The 26,505-nt window shown below is 43.0% G+C and overlaps 1 protein-coding gene and 1 long non-coding RNA gene across 7 annotated transcripts in view; one reads left to right on the plus strand and one right to left on the minus strand.

Annotated features, from left to right (window-relative positions):
* Positions 1 to 26,505, minus strand: part of MYLK (myosin light chain kinase) — a 279,895-nt gene that overhangs the window by 146,666 nt on the left and 106,724 nt on the right. The gene's annotated exons all lie outside the window — the stretch shown is intronic.
* Positions 1,975 to 11,266, plus strand: LOC121036345 (uncharacterized). Its single transcript, XR_005793318.1, has 4 exons — positions 1,975 to 2,577; positions 3,272 to 3,336; positions 8,653 to 8,808; positions 8,899 to 11,266. It is a non-coding gene; the product is annotated as an uncharacterized LOC121036345 (long non-coding RNA).

The following is a 26,505-nucleotide window of genomic DNA, read 5'->3' on the forward strand; positions in this document are numbered from 1 at the left end:
CTGTGTCCTTGCCCCCACCCAAGAGGAGGAAGTCACCTGCTGAATAAGACATTACACGCACAGTGAAGAAAAGAGATGGAGACCTTGCCTGACTGAACTGTGTTGGACTCAGGATTCACTCAGTTGTATAAGACAACTGATCTCTTTTGCTTAGCCCAGGTAGAGGTGGTTTCTGTCACTTGCAAACAAGAGTCCTAATTTGGGAAGGCATACTGTCTCTGGAATCAGACACATCTGTGTATGAATGCTGTCTCCACCGATTACCAGTTGCCTAACCTGGGCCAAGTTATTTAACTTACGTGGCCCTCAGTTTACACAGCTGTACGATGGGATGATACCAGTATCCACTTGCATGGAAAAGTTAATGATCAAATGAGATAAGCACATTATTAAGAAAGTCTACAAGTTAGATCTCTCTCTTCTCCTCAGAGTAAATAATTCTTCATATGTAGAATGGGTACCCCAGAACCCATTCAGCTCCCAGCTTTATTGACAGTGTGAAAATGCCCTAAGAAACATGCATACTTGTAAACCTCCTGGCTTGCTGGGCTTCGTCCTGTACAACTCACATCCTTAAAGACACCCTCAAGGTGTTACACTCTCAATTAGGTAAAAACCTAATACTTTGAGAACAGCTTCTGCTTTAGTTGAATGGACTTATTATATTTACTTGAGAAGCGATCACTGTTCTTATGTAGCATCACAGAGCACATCTCACAACAAACACGCAGTCTGTACTTTTCACTGCACCACCATTCCACTCCTGTAACACCACGTGGACCCTGGAGACAGAGACTATCCCCTGATTTCTGCCTCACTGACTAATGCAGGCCTGGAATTTCAAGGGCATGGGTGAGTGTCAGAAAGGAAATAAATCTGGGGTAATAAATCTGGAGTTTCTAGCCAGTCGTGGCTGGACCTGGAAGGAGAGACAGACATACCTCACTGGCAGAACAGATGCATCTCGGGACTGCTCCCCAAACAATACGCAGACCATTTGGCAATGCCTCCTTGCCCCTCAAAGAGCAGAGCCCAGATACCATAAGACTCTAAAACTGGCCACAGGTCATACCGGAAAGGTCCTGTATGATGAGGACTCTCTGAGAATATGAAGTATTCCGTTTAAAAGCAGAGGTGGGCAAAAATGAGCCGAGGGTCCCAACCACCCCAAAACCTCTTGACTCGGTCCCCTTGGCTTGATTTCCAATTTTTAGTCTCTCCAGGCTGCCCCTCTGACCCAACACCTGCTCCACATACACGTTACCACACAAAGCGTGCATTCTGCCTGGATTCTCCCAGCTGGCAGGCTGTGAGGAAGGGAGGGAGCAGGTGGGGTTTTGAAAGTGGACCTTTCAGGCTGTCTGCATCAATATGGCCAGGAGAGGGTCTCTGCGATACTGTCAGAAAACACCCGGCACGAGGGGCAGAGAGCAGACACAGGAGCTTGCTACTTTATGGCAGAATGTCCTCTCCGGGCCCCAGTTGCCCCAAAGTATCCTGATCCGCATAGAGAATCATGCCGGGTAAGGAGTCAAAAGTTGCTCCTTGTTCAATGTCAGTGTCTGACTGCCCGTTGGGCAGAAAAACACGATCAAACATGTTTTGCTTTTTTTTTTCCCCAAACATGTTTTTTTTTTTTTAATGGTTTTATTGTTACCAAGACAATACACGTACATGGCCAAAATATCGGTTGGTACTAGAAGTCATAACAACAACAACAACAACAACAACAAAAAAGCAAGCCTCTGCTCCACCCCTCCCACCCCTAGTTTCTACCTCCTTTAGAGAATCATCTTCAACTCTTGCTGCCATTTCTTCTGGTATTTTCTCCCATATTTCTAAACAACAGCCATACATAACTACTACTTTATTCTTTTTAATCTTAGGGATTATTTCCTAACTTCTCTGTACGGAATCTGAGCTTTTAGCTCTCAAATCCCCCTCCCCCTTAAACACCTCCCCAACCTCCAATAATAACATCACAAATTTTTTATGTCAATGTATAGTACTTTTTCATTTCAACTTTGCTCACTGTCCAGTTGCAGAGTATATTACAATTAAATGTTTTGAACTTTTCATTTTTTCTAGGGTTAACAACTGCCATACTTTTGTTTTTCTTAGCTTTTTTAAGAACCTCAACTTCTTAGGAGAACTATAAACTTCTTCTCAATAATGATCAAACACATCAGATAATTAATTCACCACTTGCTTTGATTTTGTTCTCCTTTGGAGATATCCTTCCTGGAATATTTTGTCCTCCTCCTCCAATCTAAACTGGATGCTTTCTAAGCCTGATGGATAGTGGTCCTTCCCCATCTCTTGGACATTTCCTGGTGTCTATCAACATTTTGACTGAATATATCCTCTTCCAGTGGTTTCTTAAGAATGAATGCATAGAAGGTTACAATTTTTAAACCTGGCATTTTTGAGTGTCAATATTCTAACTTTATGCTCAACTTACAGTTCATCTAGGAATAGAATTCTAAATGGAAAAAAAAATTTTCTTCAACATTTTGAAGGTATTATTTCATGGCATTTGAAAGCAATGTCGCTGGCATCCAGTGTCGCTACTGACAGGTACAGTGCCACACCGATCGTTCATCTCTGATGTGCTGCGCACGCGCATGTGTGTATGTATGTTTTACTTCTAAACTTTTAGAATCTTCCCTTTTATCTCTGACAGTCTAAAATGTCATGAAGATTTGCCTTTGTGTGGGTGCTTTCTCTCTTTTTAAAAATGTTTACTTACTTTTGAGAGAGAGAGAGAGAGAGAGAGAGAGAGAGAGAGAGAGAGAAGGAGGAGCAAAGAGAGAGGGGGATAGAGGATCCCAAGCAGCCTCTGTGCTGACAGCAAAAAGCCTGATGCAGGGCTCAAAATCACAAACTGGGAGATCATGAGCTGAGCCTAAGTCTGACACTTAACAATCTCAGCCACCCAGGCGGCCCTGTGTGGGTGCCTTCTCTGTTCACTCATATTGGATCTTTGGTAATAGTCTTCTCATTATTGGTAAACTTTGTCTTTTGATTTTTAGGAATTTGTGTTTTGACAATTCTGGCTCCACTGTGTTTTTTTTAAATGCTCTTTTTCTAGAACTCTTATGAGTTGGATACTAGCCCAACCAGTTGACCCTCTACATTTCTTTTTTTTTCTCACTTATTTCCTTCTTCCTTATTTTTGTTTTCTCCAGGAGATATGCTCAATTTTATTTTCCAGTCTATTGAAGTTATTATTTTGGCTATCATTAACTTCAAAAAACTCTTTCTTTTTCAGTTTTTCAAAGCTGTTTTGAATAATAGCCTCTTCTTGTTTAATGGAAGCAACATCTTATCCCTAAGGTGAGATTAAATTTCTTCAAAGTTTTCTGTTTTTTGTGGCCTCTATTTCTATCTGGTTCCTTTCTTGGTTCTTTTTGTCTCTTTCCTAACAGAGGCTTCCCTTGAACATCTGATGATCCTCCACTGATGTTCATATGTATAAGTGAAGAAATTAAAAAGCTCCATGCACACAGGTGGGGCCTTGGCAACTTGTTGGGCCTCCCAGTAAAGTGGTAAAAACCCTCAACTGTCAATTTTTGTGGAAATTCTCTCTCGAGATGATCTGTTTCCACAAAGAAGAATCTTCCCATTTGCTGCTTTGATGGTGGTGATGGGGACATGGTAATTACATCTGTCTACCAGCATTTAGCACTGGGAGTGAGGGAAAGCCATGAGGCTCTTATTTAGTATACTGACTTGCCCGTAGACCTCTGGCTTCAGCTGGGCCTTGTGTCCAGGAGTTGAGAGTTGGTCAGGTTCAGTCTCTCCATAGAGAACCTTTGGTCTTTCAGAGTGTAGAGAAGGAGTAGTGGTCTGGTGCACAGAGCACAGGAGGGGATCCAGGCCTAATTGATTCTTATTAGACTTTTAATCAACCCTCCAGTTTTCAGCTTCACTGCACAACCCAGGCTTTGAAAGTACTTGATGCCTCCAATTCCTCAGCCCTTTAGGAATTTTCTGGCACAACCTAGCTTATTTTTCTTGTTGTCCATTCCCCTAACCACAGGCACTGCACAACATAAAATGCTGAAGCCAAAGCCAGTCAGTCATCTATTCACTTTCCATTGTCCATCAACCTGTTGACTTCTCTCATCTGCTTTTGTTTATGTTGCCATAATTTTACAAGTTTCCATTTTCTTTTTTATAAAAGCACATTTTAAGGATGGTCATTATAAAAAAAAAAAAAAACAGAAAATAACAAGTGGTGGCAAGGAGAAACTGGAGCCCTGTGCACTGTTGGGGGGAATGTTGGGGGGAACATTGTGGGGGGATGCACACTGTTGGGGGGAATGTAAAATGGCGTAGCTGCTGTGGAAAAAAAGTATGGAGGGTCCTCAAAAAATTAAAAATATAACTACCATATAATTCAGCAATTCCACTTGTGAGTATAAACCCTAAAGAACTGAAAACCAGGACTTGAATGGTTATTTGCACAACCACGTTCGTAGCAGCACTATTCACAATAGACAAAAGAAGGCAGCAACCCTGGTTTCCATCAATAGATGAATGCATAAAACAAAAGGTGGTACACACATAGGATGGAATATTATTCAGCCCTAGAAAGGAAGGAAATTCTGATACACAATACAATGAATGAACCCTGAAGACATCAGGCTGAATGAAGTAAGCCAGTCACTAAAGAACAAATACTGCCTGATTCTACTTTCAGGAGGTACCCAGAGTAGTCAGAAAACAGAACGGTGGTTGCTGGGGGTAGGAGGAGGGGGCATGCGGAATTATTATTAATAGGTATAGAGTTTCAGGTTTCTAAGATGAAAAAAGTTTGGGAGAATGGGTGGTGGGGGCATTAAGTGCCGCTGAATGGGACATTTAAGCATGGTTAAAATGGTCAACTTTATGCTATGTATGTTTTACACGATAAAAAAAAAAAATCAATGAGTCATATGTATGTAGACTTATTTCTGAATTCTGTTTTATTTCAAATACCTATAGGTGTATCCCTTTGCCAAACACTACATTGCCTGTAACACAATAGCTTTAAGTATTAAAATCAAGAGATAAAAGTTTAAAAAATGTAATTGAGACCAAAGTTACTTCTCTATTTAAAAATTTTCCACGGGGCGCCTGGGTGGCGCAGTCGGTTAAGCGTCCGACTTCATCGAACTCACGGACCGCGAGATCGTGAGTTCGAGCCCCGCGTCAGGCTCTGGGCTGATGGCTCAGAGCCTGGAGCCTGTTTCCGATTCTGTGTCTCCCTCTCTCTCTGCCCCTCCCCCGTTCATGCTCTGTCTCTCTCTGTCCCAAAAATAAATAAACGTTGAAAAAAAAAAAATTAAAAAAAAAAAAATTTCCAACAGCTTCTTATTGCACTAGAATAAAATCCAGTCACTATGGCTCACAAGGCCCTGCACGACCTGGTCCCTGCCTAGTTCTGCCCCACTCTGTCCTTACCCACATAGGCTTTCTCTCTGGGCCAGGCAGTAAGATGAACACAGCAAGTTCTCCAGCCAGGAGTGGCTCCCGGTGTGCTGGATGACAGGGGTGCGCAGCCTGTCAGAGCATAGACAGCGCCCTGAGAGAGGCTTGTGTGGAGGACTGTGAGAGCATATATAGAGAAAGGATCATTGTGGTTACTACAGCAGGAATCCCAGGCCACCTCTCAACACAGTGCTGTGCTCCAAGGGAGCTGGGCTGGGCGACTGAAAGGGCTGGGTCCCTAGAACAAGCCATTCAAGCTTTACCAGAAGCCAGATGGTCCCCAGTAGCTCTGCTGATCCTTCTGGCAGCCCCTCAGGGACCCCATGCTGGGATGGGCCAGGAGAGGTGACTCCTGAACCAAGGAGGATCCCAGGCGGGGCGGTGCAGGTGCAGGCCAGCAGAGCCCTGGGGCTCCCTCCAGTTCTCTGAATGTCCCTCCACAGACAGTTCCGGTATAACCAGGGCAGCTATTTTGGCTTGATCTAGTCCGCGGTGAAGTTCTTACACAAGCTCAGGAATTTCAGGGCAGGACTCCAGGGGACACAGGAAAGAGAGAAGAAACAACTGCCAAGACCCTCAAATGAGGTCCTACTGTGAGCATGCCTGTGCATGTGGTGCTTCACTGGGTGTGTGTTGGGGCGTGTTGGGGGCAGGGGAATATCAGAGGGGTTTGAATCCTAGTTCAAAACACTCATTTAAAGCAGATTTAGACTTCCCAGTCCAAGCCACTGAAATTTATTTCTGAAGAAGCATCTAGAAAAAATGGAGGGGAAATGCTGCCCAGTTATTTAGTCAAAACAAAATTCAAACTTTCTCCCCCTCCCCCAACCTGCCAATGTCCCTTTCACCTATGTGATCCTCAGGGATCCAGAGGGACTGGGGCCCAGCTGAGCTGGTACCAAGTATGTTCATCCCCAGAGGAGGCCAGCCCTGCAAATGGCAGCTATAGTCATTGCCTAGAAGTCTAGGTGCCTCCTACACCCCCAGAGCCGGTGAACAGGGTCAGTGGATCCTGCTTTGGCCTAAACAACCCCCAGCTGGTAGAGAGGGATTCACAGCCAGTCCATTTCCAAGATTGCTGTAAGAGAAGCTCGAAGGTTTGCTATGCGGGGGGCGCTGCAGCCCAAATAGGCCTTCTTCCCCAACCCCTAGAACATCCCTAATCCAAGAAGGATGGTGAACAGACATCTACAGAAAGCTGGAGCATCTGCTCTCCTTTTCTTGTCACAGAGAACTGGAACAAATAAAAACAGTGCCACCGTTACATAAAAGCTCTTGTTACTAACGTGGGTTAAGGAGTCTGTAGGCAGGGCTTGCCCCCACCTCAGTGTAGGTAACTGCTGAGGCCAACCAGCTGAGAGAATTCCAGGTGCAGTCCAAGCAGCTGTTAGACACACTGGCAGGCACCAGGGTCACCCTACATAAGGCCTTTACTGAATGAAGCAAGTCAGCCATAGTCACCTCCAGGCCTGACGAGAGGGGTGGGGAAGAGGTAAAGATGGGTGAGGTTGGTCCCCTGGGGAGTGGCAGGAAGTGGCAGGAGAAGCAAGTTCTAGGGAAGAATGTGCTGATGGGATGTTTTGGGGGGAAGCCGACTGTTGGGAGTGGTCCTGGGGGCTCCTGAGAAATTGCTTGGTTCATACTTTCTGTTGTTTGTTAAAAAAGGTCATCTTCAGGTTGGGTATGGGAAAAGGATCTGTAAACTTATGTCCCTAGAGAGCCCACGTTATTCCAGAAAAACTTAGCTCCTTCTACCCACACCACTCACCTTCTCAGGGAGCCCCCAGACTCTGGGAATTCCTGTAACACTCCCTGCCCCCTCCACCAAGCCTGCTGCAGCCTGAACAAGTCAGGGGGTTCCTGCCCCGGAGACAGAGGGGAGCCAGGCCAGTCTACAGCCTAGAAGGAATGGGCACGCCTGGGGCCCCAGAACTCCTGGCCCCCAGAGAGCTGCAGGACGCAAGCATGAGAGCACTGTTTATTCCAAAGCCGTTTTCTGTTTTAAGAGCCTCACAGCTGGGTCCAGGGCCAGGGTCCCATTTCCAAAGTCGGTATTTTTTTCCTTCTTTTTGCTGGACAAGGAGAAATGGAAAAAACCAATGTTGCTTTGGCCCTCACTCAGCTTCTTTTGAACTGATTTTGCTGCCCCTGGCAGGATCTGCCACCAGGGTGCAAGCCACGAATGCGGGCCATGGCAGAGAGAATTCTCGGCTCTGACTGCCCTGCTGGGTCATCTGAGGGGAAGACCCATGGAACACAGGGAAGTCTGACTTGCGCGACTCACCAAGGCTTGCTCTAAGTCAAAGACCCCTAAGAGCGCTCTGGGCTCAGACCACTGCTACTCCTGACCCCTGGCCACAAGAGGGCCTAGTTCTCCAAACACACCTGCAGATTGGATACTGGGGACAGAGCTCCATCTCTCAGTAGGTAGTAATTATTTATAAAGCCCAGAAAAATATCCCAAAGTCAGAGCTAAATGCCAATACAACCGATTCTCTGTTATCTCCCTTTTGCAAAAGGAGATAACCATAGTTTTTATATTTGCATATAGGATGTGTCACACATCAGCTTTACCCTCCTAATTTTGCCCTTTCAAAAGCACACACGATACACTGCTAGGTGAATAGGACAGACACCCTAGCAATGTGCACGGCTAGTAGAACCAAGTGAGGAGAAAGTCCAAGATGCTCCATCCCTCCCCTCTGCCACTCCCCTAGGACCACTCCCTCCCTCTCTAGAAAGCCTCTCCAACTATCCAGCCCCCTCTGAGCTACCCCACCTCCCAACTTCCTGCACCTACACTATTATCTAAAGGGATTACATTTTTTTTTAATTTTTTTTTTAACGTTTTATTTATTTTTGAGACAGAGACAGAGCATGAACGGGGGAGGGGCAGAGAGAGAGGGAGACACAGAATCGGAAACAGGCTCCAGGCTCTGAGCCATCAGCCCAGAGCCTGACGCGGGGCTCGAACTCACGGACTGCGAGATCGTGACCTGGCTGAAGTCGGCCGCTTAACCAACTGAGCCACCCAGGCGCCCCTAGGGATTACATTTTTAAAGCCAGCAGACATTTATCTGATCTCAAAACGGATCGTTTAAAATCAGGCCTATTTCAGAAAATCTGGGGCAACCAATCGCCATTACATCACCTTTCATATTTCTTTCTGCCCCACAGCAAGCACGGTGACCATATTTTCCATAGAATCAGGACACATTATCTGACAAGTGATTTATAGGCAGCCTCCAGGTGCAAAAAGGAGTCGGTGTTATAAAAGTTTCAACATCAAAATATTGGAACTCCAAGGATAGCTGGATGACTTTACTGGAAAAAGTGAGAATACTTTAAGTCAGAATGGCTCACAACAATCTGGGATGACAGCACCTTTACCACTAACACAGGTTATGATTTTGTTGATTCCAGGCACATTTGGCACCACTCCCTGTAAGACTGTGAGTTACTCAAGAGGGGGAACTAGACATTACACCTCTTTTGAAGTTCTCTCCATACCCAGCATGACTACTAAATCCACTACTGAGTGGATGGATGGTTGGCTGATCTCTCTTCTCTCCCAGCTCAAGTGTCATTTCAGAGACACCTTTCTTGATTTCCCAAATGAGGTCATGCTGTTATGTTCTCATGGCACTGTGTGTTCTTCCTTCAGGGTCTTATCACACTGTATCATTCATTCTATGCATGGTTACTCTCATCTGTCCCAGCAATAGGCTGTATCTGCTGCCCCCAGAAAGAACTATAATGGTTTGGTTCACCGATGAATCACCAACTGCTAGCACTCTGCTTGGCACACACTAGGTGATCAATAATATGTATTTTTAAATTAATGACACAGTCTCTTTGGTAGGTCCCAGGACTCCATATTTCTCCCTTGCATCAACATTTTTATTAATTACTTGAATGAAGATTACACAAGTCTGCTCAGGAGAACTGAAGTTGGCATCAATACTGGCCCCCAGAGAGCTGCAGAGCATAACATGTTAGCTAACAGAATCAACATTCTAAAGGACCAAAGGTCCAAATAAATAGAAATGAAAAGAGAACAAGTCATGGGAAGGTTCTAAATCCTCAACTAGGCAAAATCTGAGGTGGCGGTAGCTCACGTGTAAAAGGAGCTGGGCCAAAGTCTCCTAAATGTTACTCACTCTCAAGCCACTAACAAAGCACAGTGTCCAAATAAGGAGAAGGCAGTCCCATTCAGCCTGACCACCAGATACAAGTGCCACACATTAATGGAACACTGATGAAGGGGCTCATGATCTGCAAAGTGGTCACTGCCCTGTTGGCACCTTGTAGGTGTTCAACAGAAATTTACTGAAGGAACATAGAGATTAACTGATGGAAGTAGATATACTTAGCCTGAAATAAAACAGACCAAATAAGAGCGTATCTGTTTTAAATATATGAAGAGCTCTTATCTAACAGACTCTCTGTGATGTGCAGCTCCAGAGGACAGAACAGGGATATATGGGTCCATCATGTAGGCAGGCAGATTTAGGCTCATACAAGGAGGGATAACATAAATGTAACATGGTAGATCCCCATCTGCACAAGCGTCCATAAGGAGGCTAGAGAACCATCTGGCTGGGATGTTGTCAGTCAGGGATACCTTCCAACCCAAGTCCCAGTTTTCTAAGAATTTAATGGAACTGAATGCATTAAGGTGAGAGAGGACATGAAAGAAATATTCCATTTGTAACATAAATAACCTTTGTGCTACAAATACAGAGCTTAGAATGATGCATTCCTTGAAGGGTTTCATAAACTCACTCACGAAACTATCTGGTCTAGCATCTTTTCAGGATGTATTTCCTCAACCTTTCCAGTTTCTTCCACGAAACTTTTCACGTTTTCAATTTCTTTTTTAGTCAATTTTGGCAGCTCCTATTTTCTTCGAAAAATCTGTTTCTTTCAAGATTTTCAAGTGTATTATCAAAGTTAAACATGAAAATGTCATTTTTGTCAACTCCAGATCAGTGGTTAGAGTCTCATTTCTACATTTTGTGTTTTTCTTTGGTTGGCATGGTTAGGTTTACCTATGTCATATTTCCAAGAATAGTCCTTAAATTTATTAAGTAATATCATTTTCCTACTTCATAATGAACTTACTTCTTCTATATAAATATCTTGCTTCTGTTTTTCTTCAGTTTGTTCTATTCTTTGATTTTATGAGTTGAAAGCATGGTTCATTAATTTTTAGTATTTTTTTGTTCAATAATAAAAGCATTAAAGTCTACACATATATCTCTGATATTGGCTTTATCCTGTTATAAACTACTCAAAAAGTAAGACTGTTTTCATATGTAGTAACTATTACCAGTTAGAAAAAGTACACACACACACACACACACACACACCCACACACACACACACACTTCATCTAGGAATAAACTTAGTAAGTGTAAAGTTCCCATATAATGACAGTTTCAAAACTTTCTAAACAACGTATGTTTTGAATCAATAATGAAAAGTACTTTGCCCTTGATTTCAAAGTAATCAGTGGGATTATGCTATTAGATATGGAAATGTTAAAAAGCTATAATAATTAAAACCATTTTGGTTCTGATACAAGAGTATACATAGTGGTTAGTAAAATAGTCCAGAAAATCCTAAAACAAATTTTACACATGAGACTTTAGTATATGATAAAAGTGGCTTCAAATTAATGGGAAAAATTGGATTATTAAATATGGATCACTTGAAAAAAATCTTAGTCAGATCCCTGCCTCACACTATACATAGAAACATCCATTTTGGTTGAAATAAAATATTAAAAGTAAAAAAAAAAAGAAAAGAAATGCAGATATAATCTTAGAGATCCCAAGCTTGACACTAACGGCAGAACCCATAAAGATATGTAACTACAAGGGTGCCTGGGTGGCTCAGTCAGTTAAGCATCCGACTTTGGCTCAGGTCATGATCTCACAGTTTGTGGGTTCGAGCCCCACGTCGGGCTCTGTACTGACAGCTCAGAGCCTGGAGCCTGCTTTGGATTCTATGTCTCCCTCTCTCTCTGCCTCTCCTCCACTCATGCTCTGGCTCTCTCTGTCTCTCAAAACAACGAATAAACGTTAAAAAAAATTTTAAGAATACTCAACATAGCTCCTCATCAGGGAAATACAAATCAAAACCACACTCAGATATCACCTCACGCCAGTCAGAGTGGCCAAAATGAACAAGTCAGGAGACTACAGACGCTGGAGAGGATGTGGAGAAACGGGAACCCTCTTGCACTGTTGGTGGGAATGCAAATTGGTGCAGCCACTCTGGAAAACAGTGTTGGAGGTTCCTCAAAAAATTAAAAATAGACCTACCCTATGACCCAGCAATAGCACTGTTAGGAATTTACCCAAGGGATACAGGAGTACTGATGCATAGGGACACTTGTGCCCCAATGTTTATAGCAGCACTCTCAACAATAGCCAAATTATGGAAAGAGCCTAAATGTCCATCAACTGATGAATGGATAAAGAAATTGTGGTTTATATACACAATGGAGTACTACGTGGCAATGAGAAAGAATGAAATACGGCCCTTTGTAGCAACATGGATGGAACTGGAGAGTGTGATGCTAAGTGAAATAAGCCATACAGAGAAAGACAGATGCCATATGGTTTCACTCTTATGTGGATCCTGAGAAACTTAACAGAAACCCATGGGGGAGGGGAAGGAAAAAAAAAAAAGAGGCTAGAGTGCGAGACAGCCAAAGCATAAGAGACTCTTAAAAACTGAGAACAAACTGAGGGTTGATGGGGGGTGGAGGGAGGGGAGGGTGGGTGATGGGTATTGAGGAGGACACTGGGTGTTGTATGGAAACCAATTTGACAATAAACTTCATATATTGAAAAAAAATTTAAGATATGTGACTACATAAATTTAAACCTCTGTACAAAAGTAAAGCCATGACCAGAATTAAAAGGTAATCAAACCAAAAATATCTAAATTATATACAGAATACAAAGGTGGAGATTCTTCATATATAAAATGTCTATATGTCTAAATAAAAAGAACACATAATGGGAAAAGTAAAGGATATTACCAAGAAGTTCATGAGGCAGCCAAATATACAAAGAAATGTTTAATTTAAAGGCAGCAAGCAAATGTAAAATAAAATGTAATATGTTTGATTAAAGTGTGTTAATAATTAAAGTGATTACTAATACTTATGAGAGTCGGGGAAATTTTTAAATGTTAAATTTTAAATGTTAAATTTTTAAATGTTACTGATGTGAGGGTAATAATCTGATCTTCATTTTTCTTTCTTATAAGATTAGCATAGTCATGCTGATTGCATATGGCTACCTTAACAGTTTGGAAATAGCTATCAAAAGACTTAACAAGATTCACTAAGTCTCTTATCTGCCTTAGGAATTATCAAAGATGTCCTGGAAAATGGATGTAAGTTTAAGTTATTTAAAAGATTAAATACTAGAAATCCAAAGCCTAACACAGTCTATTTAAAATAATTACAATACAACAAGAAGGTAAAATACTATATACATTGCTAAAAATTATAATCTTGAGGCATGTAAGAAAATGTTCATTAAATAATAAGTAAAAAGGGAGCTTACAAACTATAGTTATTTAATATGGATAAGATGCCATTTAATAACCACATACTTTCTTCCTGTTATAAAAGAAAAAAATTAGGAAATCTACAAAACTGTAAAAGCTATTATCTCTAGTGGTGGGATTATTTGCTTTTCCATGTTTTCTGTATTTTCAATTTTTACTTTTACAATGAATATATTCTACTTTCAAAGAACCAAAAAAGTTGAACAACTTAGGTTCAAATTATGCAAATTTGCTAGGAGCACATTTTGATGAGACTAAATAAAAAAAGAGACTAGCTGTGAGTCCCCTCAGAAAGGAAGGCTGAGAGAATGACACCCCATCCTTCATGAAAATTCGGCTGAAGTCAGCATGGCTGGTGACCATTTGGAATGAGACCAAATGGGCTCTGGCTGTAGCAGAGCAGGCAGCGTGCTCCATGGAAGGCCCTTCACAGCGGTGGGCTTGGGGGGGGGGGGGGGGGGGGGGGAGGGCTTCCACATGGGTGCCTGGAACAGCGTCCTCATTCCCTAGCTGGAGCCCAGCAGGACAGCTCAGAGGACTTCAAAGGACAATGGAGTCCATGTGCCACTCGCCCAGCAGGCAGCCCTCGCCTCTGCCCAGAGAACCTCACAATAGTTAACTCATCCTGCAAGGACTCAAGTCAGTGGTTAACTCCAAGCCCTGAAAGAAATACTAACTGGCAGTCCTAGCCAAATCCTCTCTGGTTTAACTGGTTTCAACCTTTAAGCTGGAGTCTGCAGCTGGGCAGAGCCACCGCCTGTCCCCAGCTGAGGCTGCCAGGGCCCTTGGCAGAGTCCTGGGGCTGAGCTCTGTCCACAGAGCAAGACAGCTCTGGGGCATGGAAAAGCAGGGAGAGGCTGGGCGCCAACCTCCTCCCCAGCTGTTTTCAATAAGGCTCCACTTCTGAGGTTGCTGGCAGACCTCTGGAAAGATCTAAACCAACCTCACATAATGTTTTCCATCAAGCCCACAATTAAGTGATATTCTCTTAACTCATGAACTGCACACGAAACCTTTTGCCTGTCACTTCTCAGCTCCTCTCCTAAGCAACGTACAAGCAGGTCAGGCTGGGGTTCTAACACTTTTGCAGGGTCACAAAGACCACAGCACAGGCCTTCCAAGGCCTTCCACTCTTCCTCCTGCTACACAGGATGGAAGGGATGGACGTTTGACCTCACTGTGCACATCATTTCACTTAATCTTCCCAATAGACCTGGAAGGTCCTCATTACTACGCTAATTTTACAGGTAAGGAAAATGAAGGTCAAAGCAGGTAAGTTATTTGTACAAGGTCTCTAAATTCATGCTTTTTCCACTGTAGCCTTTCAGGGGAGTAATAGGATCACAGGCAAGAAGGTTCCAGATATCAAAAAGCTATTCCAATACCACCTAGTCTTTTGACAAGATTTTTCACCAGTGCCCCTTCCCCAACTCCCACAGGAGTATTCTTGAGAGCATAATTGAGCACCATGTCCTTCTTTTGTGACTGAATAAATTAACGATATAAATTAATAAATTGATAAATTAACCAGGACTGGGAAGCCAGCACCAGGAGGTGAAGCCAGAGGACAGTTGCAGACTGAGGCCCAATGAAGGATTCTGGCTCGGAGAGCAGTGTGGCAGAGATGGGGAAGAACCAGACTGAGAGGTGAGGCAGGAAGATGCTGGCGGAAGGGCGTGCCACGAGGACAGAGTGTGCACAACACAGATGCAGGAGCAGATGGGTCCTAAAGACTGGGGCTGTCTCATCCCTCACTGATGCCAGTGCTAGCTGAAGACTAGCCTAATGGAAAGCATTTGAACTTAAAAATGCCCAAAGCCTTTCTTCCACGAATCCCCCTGCTATAAACTAAGCTAACCCAGGATATGGCATTGAAAGCCTCATATAAAGATGGTCATCAGAATTTAATTTGTAAAATGAAATATTAAAAATAATCTAAATAACCACCAGTAGAGAAATGTCTCAGTAAATGGTAGTATGTCGAATTTAATGGAATATTAACCATTAAAATTATGTTGACAGTGATTTGAAGAACGAAGTGTTGGGTGAAAAAAGCAGGATACAGGGGCGCCTGGGTGGCGCAGTCGGTTAAGCGTCCGACTTCAGCCAGGTCACGATCTCGCGGTCCGTGAGTTCGAGCCCCGCGTCGGGCTCTGGGCTGATGGCTCAGAGCCTGGAGCCTGTTTCCGATTCTGTGTCTCCCTCTCTGTCTGCCCCTCCCCTGTTCATGCTCTGTCTCTCTCTGTCCCAAAAATAAATAAAAACGTTGAAAAAAAATTAAAAAAAAAAAGCAGGATACAAAACAGTATGAATGATTTTAATTATGACTATCAGTGATTAAGCACTTATTTATATGACATATATAGCAAATATACTTTCTTTAAACAATGCCACAATATGGGTAGTAGTATTCCTATTTACAGATAGGAAAGTGACTTCCAGAGTAACTAAGCAAATTACCCAAGGTTACAGCTACAAAAGGATGGGACTGAATTCAAAATCAAGTCTGGCCCCTGCCCCTATAAATCCTATAGTTATCCTTATCTTGACAACAAAAGAAACCCCCAGCTTAACAAAGAAACACAAGAACCATCAAACAAAATTATAATATAGCAAGGTGGAACGATGAGTAAGTAGTTTTAAGCTTTTTTCTACTTTTGCTTTTCTAAATGTTCTTAAATAGCATATTATATTTTTACTTTAAAACATTCTTAGAACAAGACTTTTAGAGTGGTGTTATGGCAGACCAGTGATCCTGATCATATTACTGGTACAATGCCTATCATTTTATTAGGCAACTACTATGTGCTGGCACACTTCTATTGTATCAACCCTCCCTCCCACTCATGCTGTGAAATGGGAATTATTATTCCCAGCTCATCTGTGAAGCTTAGAGAACTAAGTAGAAGAAATTCAAACCCAGATGTCCTGGCTGCAAAGCCCATGGTCTTTCTACTCCTCCCACGGCCCCATTGCACAAGGTATGCACGGAGGTTCTCTGTGTCCTGCCCTGACATTTTATGACCATTTGAGCCTTGGCAAGCACATGCTTATGAGCACAGGGCTGGCCACTTCTTCCTGAAGAAGAAGTCAAGGTGAACTAGGCCTCCCAGAGGCACTGATGGCCTTCAGCCACAGCGGGAGTTCTGTCTACTTACCGCACCCCCCCTCCCCCACAACTTCTACCTCTGGAGGCCACACCTCTCACCTGACTGGGGGCACTGAGAGGTTCAGGGAGCATGAAGGAATGTAGAACAGAGAGATCTCAGGGCCACAAAGGAGATGAGGTGAAGAAAAACAGGTGAGCCAGTTTGGGAAAAGGCAGGGCAGATGACCATGGTGAGTTTTAGGAGAGAATCACAGGAGAGAGGACTGTGACAGAGCCAGGGTCCTCTATTCTTCTGCCCAAATAGCATCTCTCACTGCTTTAAAAATCTAGATTGCTCCCCTTATTTGCACAAGGATAAGTACGTACATATACATAGGCACACACCATCTCGAGACCCCCTACTACTTATGTCCTGTGATGGCACCTCCTGAGCAACCAGTTTACTTTTTTTTTTTTAAATGCTTATTTATTTATTTTGAGAGAGAGCAAGAGAGAGGGAGGGAGGGAGGGGCAAAGAGAGAGGGAGAGAGAGAACCCCAAGCAGGCTCTGCATTGCCAGTGCAGAGCTCAACACGGGGCTTGAATTCACGAACCATGAGATCATGACCTGAGCTGAAATCAAGAGTCAGATGCTTAGCCGACTAAGCCACACATGCACCCTGAAACTGGTTTACTTTTTGAGGACAAAATGGTTCTTGCGCCTGATCATGATTTTTAGGAAGCTTATAGTCAAATTAGTAGCCCATCTTTTGCAACTACACAAACTGTAGAGCACTCATCTCTGTGTGCTATTCTTACCCCATATCTTCCCTTTGCTCTTTTCTGATCCCTTAACTCCATCCCAGTCGAAGATTCTAACCATTATAAAACTTAATCTTGTATGAGGGTACACCCCCAGGGAGGTGAAATCGGGTTTAGGGAGGAGAGGCAAAAATCTTCCTTTTTATGTATAAGGCACAGATATGCTCTGTATCTGCTTATGTACTAAATGTATATACATGTGGATAAGCAGGTACAGTGAGAACTACTAATCTGTATGAGTCAACCATGTGCTTGCGCAGCCCATCAATTAAGAGAACATCTTCTCACAGAGCCTGGGTGGCTCAGTTGGTTGAGCATCTATCTGACTTCAGTTCAGATCATGATCTCATGGTTCGTGAGTTCGAGGCCCACATCAGGCCCTCTGCTGTCAGTGCAGAGCCTGCTTTTTTGGATGTCCCCTTCTCTCTTTGCAGCTCCCCAGCTTGTGCTCTTTCTGTCTCAAAAATAAATAAACATTTTTTTAAAAAAAGAGAGAGAACACCTTCTCAATTGTCAGATACATCATTCCCAGAAGGAAAATTGTACCTCCTTTTCCACTGCTTTGGCCATTCCCACATGCTCCCCAACATGAAGCAAAGCCTGAGGTCATGACCTTTGCTTCCAATGGTCTCCCTTTGGCGGCTTAAAGAATAACCTGTATGGGATGTGAATGTGTTCAGATGCAAATTTCTTGGTCTCACCCCCTTGGGATAAGGTGTGGGAGACTTCAAGTGCCCCAGTGGGTTCTGATGGACCCCTTGTAAGAAACCACTCTACACAGTGTCTCCATCAATGACTCAGGCACCTAGATGTCCAGATTTCACCCCAAGCTTCCAATAACCATACCTTGGCTGGAAATGAGCAGGTAGAAGTGTAGTGGTGGCTGACCTGACTTTATTATAAAAGAGCTTTGCCCCAAGTAAGTCATTAGTCAAGTGCCAGCACTGGTTATATGTGTGTGTGGCTGACCAGCACTGGGCCATTATGTTCACCACTTCCAGAGACCAGTGTCTCCCCTCTCCTTCCTGGACTTAACCTTGGCAGGTCACCCTGCCCTCTGGTATTCTGTGGAGTGGTGTCTGCCTCTGAGCAGCCTGCTTGTGGGGGCTGCAGCCGGGGGAACCAGTCCCCACGGACTCAACCTCCCCTCGCTGCTCACGGATGATGCAAGCCCTGCATGACAGGCTGTGGAAAGTATGTTCAGGTGCCCGGCTCTGCTCAGCCTAATGCCTTTTAAATCAGGATCCAGATTTGATTTGCTTTTCCTTGCCTTCCTGGCTCCAACTCTCCCAGTCTCATTTTTTACTCCCCTGTCAGGCTTCCCAGGGTTTGGGGCTGAGCTTGCCAAGTCCTTCACATTTCACAGGCAGCCCTGCCTCCCAAGCCTGTGCCTGCCATCTCAAACACCAGCACCCAACAGGCCCCACCTTACTCATGCTGCCTTGGCCTGCCCTAAACCCTGCTGGAGTCTTCTGAGAGGGATGGACCTGCATCTCTTAGGAGTCACTCAGGACTCAGTGCGCCACCAGATGAGAAAAAAATGAGGCATCATCCTTACCACCACTCAGACAGCTCTGTCAGGAGGACACAGGTGTCTAATCACTGTCACTGAGCCCCCACCCCCTCCCTTTCATTTCAATGTGCTCTTGAGCAGGGGCAGGGCACAGAGCTCAAACTTGAAGGAGCTCTCAGGTCTGACATGCAACATCAGAATTCACTTCTTACCTTCCCAGACAGCATCCCGGCATTCAAGGCTGGTGTGTGTAGAGTAGGCGTGGAGGGGAAGATTCACAGCCTCAGCGATTTGAGAATGTGAATCCCTTGAATGTAGGGAAAGTCTCTTGGTCCTCTCTGTCATGTTTTTATCCCAGGTATACATCCTACCTATAACTACTGTTTGCTGAACTAAATTAACCTGTACACCAGCCATTGGAGTCGTCCTTCCTGAGTGTCAAAGCTTCATGGAACACCAGACACACTAGTGAAACCACTAGGTCTCTACCCTAAAACCTCATTTAAATTTTATCTTGATGGAATCATGGACTATTACAGCAGGAAGAAGCATGAGAGTCACTTGGTCTTATCTCCTCATTCATAGATGAGGAAACTAAAGCTCGGGGGCCAGAGAGACTTAGAAGTAAAGACCCAGGCACCTGAATGCCAGCCCAGCCCTCCTACTGTCACCCTGGTCCTAAGAGAAGCCAGCTCCCCATGATAACCAGCAAATCGCCAAGCAAAGATGTTGCAAAGGATGGCATCTGGGCATCACCAAGGTGACTATAGTGCCCCAGTGTATTTAAATCCATCCTTGTTAGCCACAATCTACTCAGGCCTTACTGAAACCTGAAAACCTACCATGGGCAGAGCACCATCCTAGATCCTGTGGAGAGCACCAAAACGAGTAGGAAATCACCCTCAAGGGGCTCTCATTCCAGTGACAAGCACATAAAGCCAAAGATATACAATGTGAGAAAACCTCCGGTGACTTCAGAAGGGAGGAGACAATAACTGACCAGAAGCAGGATGGGCTCCCTGGTAGCAGCAGAGTAGAATCTGGACAGCACTCTTGTGGGGTCCAGACTCTAGTGGGAAGATACTATATATGTATATACATACATATATACATATATATATATATATATATGTGTGTGTGTGTGTGTGTGTGTGTATATGTGTGTATATATACGTATGTATACACATACATATATATATATATATATTCTCATATATGAGAATATCATCCAGCTATAAAAAAGGAAATCCTGTCATTTGTGAAAACACAGACAGACCCTGAAGGCATTATGCTAAGTGAAGTAAGTCAGGCAGAGAAAGACAAATACCATATGATCTCACTTATATGTAGAATCTAAATTCTCACTTATATGTAGAATCTAAAAACGAGTTCACAGGTACAGAGGACAGACTGGTGGTTGCCAAGAGGCAGGGGGTGGGAGGTGGGTGAAATGGGTGAAGGCAAACTTCCAGTTATAAAATAAGTAAGTCACAGGAGGTAATGTATAGAATGGTGACCATAGTTAATAATACCATATTATATATTTGAAAGTTGTTAGGAAGAGTGGATCTTAGAAGTTCACATCACAAGAAAAGGAATATTGTAACTATTTATGGTGATGGATGTTAACTAATCCTACTGGAGTGATCATTTTGCAATATACACAAATATTGAATCATTATGTTGTGTACCTGAAACTAATATGCTATATGCCATTATATCTTAACTAAAAAATAAGACATGATCAAAACAAAATACAAAGAAAACTCCAAACCAAGTTGTTGGAATGGAATAAAATAATAAAATGTTAAAGATGGGAACAACTGTCAAGATTATTTGATCCAACTCCCAATCTGATTTGTAGATCCCAAACACTATAATCTTCACAAATGAGGGTCTAGCCTCCTTAAACCCTTCCTGTTCTAAACTAACACAGTCCCTGACTCATAGTAAAGTGCTCAATAAACATTAGTTAAATGAATCAACTCCAAACACTTGAAGTCTACCATAAATAAAAGCGGAACATTACTTTAATGATGTAAGTGATTAAAATTCAGAAAATCCAGAGGCCAAACAAATAATCCTTCTTTACTCGGCACTTACCAGGAGGTGGGACTGAGGTGTGTTTTTTAAAAATTGATATATGAAGTAGGGAACACACATGACAGTATACAAATCATTGAATTTCAGATCCCAAAGGGCTTAATGGACACCAAACTTGTGATCTGATACGAAGGGATCTGAGACTCAGGGAGGTTGAGTGGTTTGTTGAAAGTTTTAAGGCAACTTCATAGAAATGAGAACCCAAGTCCAGTGTTCTTTCCAAACATGTTATGTTAATCATCTAATTACATTCTAAATTGCAGAGTGCAGAATATAACCCTTTTAGAACGTGGCAATGGAAAAGAACACAGTGAGCTGGAAGAGGCTTCAGAGAGGAGAAGTCTAATTTTCTGTAACCAAAATTGATAATCCATTAGTTGCAAGATTGCTGATCATGGGGATCACATTCTATTTTTCTGTGTAGTCCTGGTATCCAGGGCACAGAAGAAACTCAACTCATGTTTGCCAACTTTTTAAAAAGTAGCATCTCAGTTATTAATTTAAAGTTGGAAGGAAGTTGCATGTTATAAGGAATGTGAACATCTTGGGTCCTGCAGAAACTATCTATGCCAGGCCACACTGATGTCTCCTATGCCTCTGCACTGATGAATGCCGAACCTGGCACTTCATACCTTGCCCTTTGGGCCACCGTGAGCACACAGAGTAAGAAGAGCCTAATTTGGTCTCTCCATCTCTCATGGCTCATTTTGCCACAGAATCTTGCTTCCATTTCAAGTCAAGATAATTGGAAACATGTTAAAATAATAGGTGCCTAAAAGCCTCCTTAGTAAGGAGACAGATGCATCCAGATAGCACCAGCCTTCTCTATTTCTCCCTGATAGGTAAACTACCACTGTGAAATTTAAAAAATAAACACACGATTTTTTTAATTGTTTTCAAATGTTTATTTATTTTGGGGGCACTTGGGTGGCTCAATCAGTTAAGCATCTGACTTTGACTCAGGTCATGATCTCATGGCTCGTGATTTCAAGCCCTGCGTTAGGCTCTGTGCTAACAGCTCAGACCCTGGAGCTTGCTTCAGATTCTGTTGTCTCTGTCTCTCTCTGCCCCTCCCTCCACCTCAAAAAAATAAACATTAAATTTAAAAACATTTTCTAAATAAATAAAAAATGTTTACTTATTTTTGAGAGAGAGAGAGACAGAGTGTGAGTGGGAGAGGGGCAGAGAGAGAGGGAGACACAGAATCCGAAGCAGGCTCCAGGTTCTGAACTGTCAGCACAGAGCCCAATGCAGGGCTTGAACCCACAAGCTGTGAGATGAGGACCTAAGCTGAAGTCAGATGCTTAACTGACTGAGCCACCCAGACACCCCTACCTGTTTCTTTTGATATAAATTGTGTATTCATCTATGACCATTTATTAAGTGGAATCTGGACGCTGAGCTCAGATAGATATACCTAGGCAATTTCATTGTAGTTTTTAGAAACTTCAGAAGTAATTCCTATCTATTGTTTAAAAATTCAAGCAATAAGCACATATATAAGATAAAAGGTGAAAGTTGAGGGCAAAAAGTTTTCTTTCCCCTTCGCTCTTTCCCCTCCCTGCAATACTATCACTTTCCAGATATAAGCACTGAAATCATCTTTCTATTATCATTCTTATCTGTAATTCTAGATAGTATCCTGTGTCTATTTCTTGATTAAGGAATTTAGGTAGCATTTAGTGAATTCCCACTCGGAATGATGAGGAATTCCACTGACTTACACTGCCTCCCCCTTGCCAGTCTTGTTTTGACTGTTAGATCTTCTATTGGACATTGATGACAAGATCACAAACTCAAATGCCTATGGAGTCTGGTCAGAACACACAAGCACAGGGAGTGGGTGGACAAGAAGTGTCATGAGGGCCCCTCCCTGCCTACCTTTTGCTCTCCCACTATTAACACGAACGTGGCTAGGGAAAAGGCAAAGTCACAACTGGCAACAGACTCTTGTCCATGTGCTGGGACATGGCTAGGGATGGGGAGGACTGTAGCAACCCGGCAAAGACACCCTTGGATGCAGGCGGTAACACCCACTGCCCAAATGCTGCTACGTGGAAGCATTGCCAAAGCTTACTTTTTGAACAAAGCCATTCAGAAATGAATTGGATGTGTAAGCTTTCCATTTGTAAATCTTAGCTCAAAGTTTCTGAGAACACCACTGGCCAAACACAAAAGGTCTGTGTGCCGAATATGGCCAACTGGCTGACCATTTTTTACCTCTGGTATTATGGTTTTAAGTCATATACTCAAACTTATTTTTTTTTGGTTTTTTTTTTAATGTTTATTTATTTTTGAAAGAGAGACAGAACACGAGTGGGGGAGGGGCAGAGAAAGAGGGAGACACAGAATCTGAAGCAGACTCCAGGCTCTGAGCTGTCAGCACAGAGCCCGACATGAGGCTCGAACTCACAAACCACGAGATCATGACCTGAGCCAAAGTCAGTCGCTTAACTGACTGAGCTACCTAGGCACCCCTCAAACTTACTTTTTGATCCATCTGCTTTAGATGGTATCTCCTCACTTCTCAGATAAGAAGTAATGTCAGATGAGGACATTAGTGTCCTTAGAGTTTTCTCTTCCTCTCTTTTCCTGCCCCTATCTTACCACTCATGATCCCTTTACTTTTGGCTTTGCAGAGCTCACGGAGTTTACTTTCTATTCTGTGACTATAACTAACACTTTTGAGCTTTGTCTATGGGTTGATTTTAAAAACAGGGCAATTTTTTTTATAACAATATTCTATTGTATAAATATTTTCTTCAAACATCTGGTGGCCATGAATGAACTGTTCACAATCTATAACTGAAGAACTAGTTTCCAAATGTAGGTAGCTGGTGTAGGTTTTCCATTCCTTGGGTATAGTCCTGTCTCCCCAGATGAGGGGCCTGTGAGCTCAGTGCTCCTGAGTGGGGCACACCTACTGGCAGGCTTTACTTAGAAAGTTCGGGCACAGAGCAACTAGACAGATAGCACATCCAACCATTTCACCTGCAGGCAAAGTAAAAAGACATTCTTCTGAGATCCTAATATCCATACTAAGAACTTTAGTTTTCTCTGTATGGATATTAAGTAAAACATCCTTTAGTCACCCGGACCTCTGTCCTACAGCCCACTCATAATCTCTGCATGGTTTTACTTCACATACGTGGCTCTCACTGCTGAAGCCTCACCACTCATCTGCTATGGCGGGAGGTGCTGATACAGCCTTCCATGCAATCCCAAGAAAATCCCTCACCCACTCACATTCCCACCCCTGTTCTCAGTACGGCTCAGAATTCATTCTCTTTTTAACCCTATCTGTTCATTTCAATGGCATATTTGGGGGGAGGGGAAGTCAGTAAGTCTGTTCAGTTCTGACATTTTGAACCAGAAGTGGCTACGGGCTGACAACGGTAGTTTGAGCGTACTTGCCCCATTCTGCTGCCTTTCCGTGGAACACTACAGGAACTCGGTAACACCCAGGCAGCCCTCTGCCAGCCTCCTTGCCCTGAGAATTTCTGAGCCACCTGAAATGGACAGCCAGGGAACCTTTGGGAGCATGTTCAAGTCTGCTAGATAGTAAGATTACCCTTCTTCAGTGAAAATGGAAGACAGAGATTCTTTCATGAAGAGATTATATTTTTCTTCGAATGAATCTTATGCCCTAAATAAATGCTCAAGAATTTAATGTCTTATCTCTAATGTAACTGGAACAACTATTTTTATTTATTTATTCATTTAGGAACAACTATTTTTAAGATCTCTTCTGGCTCTGGGTCTCTGGTTTATGGGAACTGAATTAAATGTAAGAGTGGTCTCGACCAGCCCTGTCGAACAGCACTTTCTGCAATGACAGAAATGTTCAATAATCTGTGTGGCCCAACAAAGTAGCTAGTAGCTCTGTGTGCATACTGAGCACTTAAAATGTGATTGCAGTGACTGAGGAACTGAATTTTAAATTTTATTTAATTTTAATTAATCTTAACCTAAACTGAAATAGCCACATGTGGCTAGTGGCCACCCTACTGGATAATATCGCTCTAGACCTTGGGCAACTCATTCTCACTGAGGAAACCAAAGACAATAAACAATAACTGATAAAACTGTAAATTGATAAAGGTAAAGATGAATCATACATGTGAGCATTACAGAAATTCAGAGACGGAACAAGTGAGTATTAGAAAGTTCATGTTTAGATCTGTGAGGTAGATCTACGTGCTAATGTGAAAAATAAATGTCAAAAGATGTGAAGTCAAAAGACCAAGTTGCAGATAGGTATGCATACATGGGCCCATTGGTAAATATAAAAGCAAATGCAGATACACGCTTCTATGTGCATAGAACATTTCTGGAAGAATGCCCTAATTGTTGACAGTGATTACCTCTGGAGAACAAAAGTAAGGGTCAAGGCAAGGAACTTGCTTACATTGTTTGAATTTTTCACAGTTTAACAATTAAACAATTTTTTTTCTCTATAACAAGGTTATAAGCAGAAATATGATTAACAAATAATACATTTTTAAAAGGCCAAAGAAGACAACTCTTTCCTGTGGTTATTACTCACAAATGATTTTATGTGATTATTGGGAATATTCCACATCCTATGGCCACAGTTCTTCTGTACTCTAATAAGATGCTTTACAAAGAAAGCATACTTAAGGAGAGTAGCCTGAAGGAGGCAGAATTTAATTTGGACTCCTATTCTGGATGAGATGGAGAAGAGAAGAAAGAGTATTTTTTTAATGTTTATTTATTTTGAGAGAGAGTGAGAGAGCGAGTGGGGGAGGGGCAGAGAGAGGGAAACAGAGAATCCCAAGCAGGCTCCACATTGTCGTCAGGGCAGAGTCTGACACAGCAGGGCTCGAACCCATGAACTGTGAGATCCTGACCTGAGCTGAAACCAAGAGTCTGACACTTAACTGGCTGAGCCACCCAGGTGCCCCAAGAAAGGGCATTCTTGATAGAGGCACGGCCTGAGGAAAGGAAAGGAGCAGGGATGCAGGGGTGTGGGTGAACAGTGAGGGGTCTAGAAGGGCCAGACAGGGACTGGGATGGGATAAGGGGAGATAAGACCCTATAAGAAACATAAGACAAAATCCCTATGAACTTGAGTTGGCAAGAAGTCTAGAGTCTTAGGCCCCACCAACTTGGTTCTTGGGGGAACCAAACATTTACTGAGCACCTATCATGTGCCAGGCACTGTGTTACTCCTGGGGCACAAAGATGAATAAGAAACAGTCACTGAGTTCAAAAAACCAGATGAGACATGTGACAGGGATGGCATCATATAGTATGAGAAATGCCATATTTAGACCCAAAAGTACTGCCTCCATAACTTACTGACATCACCGTAACAAGTTTTATAATTGCTCTGAGGCCCCAGTTCTTCCTCTATAAAAAAAAAACCAAAAAATGAGACTGACATTTTACATGCCCCACAGGGTATCCACAAATGCTACCTCCCTTCCTTTCACACTCTGCCCCATTCCTAACCCCAGATTGACAGGGAAGATAAAATATTTTCCTTATTTATCCTTTCTCCATAAAAGTGAAAGCAGAACGAAGTCCCCATTATGTGTGCTGTGGGCTGGGTGAGCAGGGCTAGGGCTGGCTATGTTAGGAGGAGGAAGGGAGGAGAGCAGGACAGTGCTGGAGACCTAGGAGCTGGTGGCAAAGGCCTTTAAGGCAGTGCTGAAGAGCTGTACACAAGGCTCAGGGACACGCAGCAGGGGGTGCACGGTCAGACCTGCACTGTGGAAGGACAAACTGGAAGCCCAGGGGTCAGAAAGTGGGAAACAGGTTTCCAAGCCACTGCAAACTTTGCCTTAATCTCCTCTCAATTCCTACAGTACGGGCAATTTGTTGAACTATTTCAAGCCTCTAATTATACACTGTCATATCCTACTGTTTTATATACACACATTTGTCTCCA

This window comes from Herpailurus yagouaroundi, unplaced genomic scaffold, assembly GCF_014898765.1.
Source record: "Herpailurus yagouaroundi ecotype Mexico unplaced genomic scaffold, PumYag 162, whole genome shotgun sequence".
NCBI lineage: Eukaryota > Metazoa > Chordata > Mammalia > Carnivora > Felidae > Herpailurus > Herpailurus yagouaroundi.